At 56.6% G+C, this 1789-nt stretch overlaps 1 protein-coding gene across 2 annotated transcripts in view; it reads left to right on the forward strand.

The window, feature by feature from the left end:
• The window catches only part of Gpr50 (G protein-coupled receptor 50), a 5630-nt gene that overhangs the window by 386 nt on the left and 3455 nt on the right, over positions 1-1789 (forward strand). The window lies entirely within an intron of this gene.

Below are 1789 nucleotides of genomic sequence, written 5' to 3' on the forward strand. Positions count from 1 at the left end.
TCACAGTGCTGGGGGCGGGGGGCTCAGGAAATTAGCGTGGGGCAGCTGAATGCAAAGCCCAGATTCATAGGGTGCGCATCAGCCGGTCGACTCCGGTCCCGTCGGAGACCGGACACGGAAGGAGTCGCCACAGGAGCGGAGAGTTTGGCTGCCGCCCTGGGACAGTCGGCCGAACTGGACATCGGAGGGCGGCCCCGCAGCAGAGGCCGAACTGTCTCCAAGAGAGCAGCGCGGTTCCCACCGCTTTGGGAAGTTAAGTTCGCGGGCTGCGGCGGCGCTCCTGGGAGCGCAACGCAGTGGCCGCCTCCAAGAGCCGCGGATCGCCGCTCGCCGCCGCCCCCGGGCCTCCGGATCGCTCCCCGGCAGCGGAGTGCAGACCCCACGCCTGAGTGTCTAGCCGGGAGGTCTGAGCCTGTTGGAGCCGAGCTCCCTCTGCCCGTCCCAGGGCGAGGGGCTGGAACCCGCGAGCAAAGGGGTAAGATGCTGCGGGGCGGTGGCGGCGGCGAAGGCGGCAGCCGCGGACGTCCGGAGGTCTGTATTGGGGTGTCCGGAGGACGGGTGCGGGAGCTGAGCGCAGCGGCGGGCGGGTGGAAGGAAAGGCAGAACCAGGTAGGAATGGTGCGGGGGTCGGGGGACAGCAAGAGAGCTCCAGGAGAGGCAAGGGGCTCCAATTGCAAAGCGCCAGGACTTGGAAACCGCAAGCCCTACTCCCCTAGTCTCCAGCCCGGGCCGATCCGAGGGGGATAGCGCAGGAAGGAGCTAGGCACAGAGACTGGGGTGGAGTAGGGGAGTGTGTGTAATGGGTTTTCAGGGTGGGCGGGAGAAAGCTGTGGGCAAGGGGCTCCCAACTCCTCTCTCTGCCCTGGAGAGGGTAGGGTGACTAGTCTTGGATCTTCTTTTTCAAGTTTTCAGTGGCTTGGGAGAGTGTACAGATCTGGGAGGGTTGAAAAGAACATGGTCTGGGGCTGGGGAAAAAGCTACTGCGCAATGTCCTAGTGAATAGCGGGGACAAGTTTAAAAACTCAGCAACAGACTCAGAATCCTTAAAATTTTTCCCTCAAACTGTGGTGAGTGCTTCTAATTTCTTCCTTTAACCCAGAGACCTGCAGCGAGCCTTGGACCTTACCTTTCACTCTTGAAAGGGTACCCAAGGGCAGATCCACAGAGCACACGGACAGTTACCTGGGAAGCTCATTCTTTCTCTCTCCTTTCCTCTTCTTTCTTTTCTCTTTTCTTCTGAAGTGCAAATAAAAAGTTTTTGTGGTTGTTGTGGGTTTATTTTTTAAGATGTGTGACCTTTCTTTCCTATTTTTCTTTAGGAAGTTTATTGCTTTAAGGGAAAACCCTAAAAAGACCCCCTTTTTGCAAAAACCACTGAGGGCAAGGCTTGGTACCCTTCAGAAAGCCCTCATTTTCTCCCAGCCTGGACAAAGTGCAGTATTTTGCCAAACGAAAGCTAATTAGCAACAAGGTGTTTCCAAATAAAGAGGGCCCTGTGCCTGCACTTGGCCTCTTTCATCTAGGTTTTGTAAAAGGTTTTGTAAAATGTTGCTACTGTCCTTTTCAATGCGGCAGGGCAGGAGGCAGGGTTTCCCCACAGCTGTGGTCCTCTTCAGCCTGGCAGGCTCCGTGCTCAAGAGAGGAGTCTGTGCAGCGTGCTTTGTGCAAGGCCAGAGGTGAATCTCACACGCAGAGATTTCTCCTTTCCCCTGCTGCGCCTCTCTCTCTGTCTCTCTCTGTCTCTCTGTCTCTGTCTCTCTCTCTCTCTCTCTCTCTCTCTGTCTCTCTC

Source organism: Mastomys coucha, chromosome X (genome assembly GCF_008632895.1).
Source record: "Mastomys coucha isolate ucsf_1 chromosome X, UCSF_Mcou_1, whole genome shotgun sequence".
NCBI classification, from domain to species: domain Eukaryota; kingdom Metazoa; phylum Chordata; class Mammalia; order Rodentia; family Muridae; genus Mastomys; species Mastomys coucha.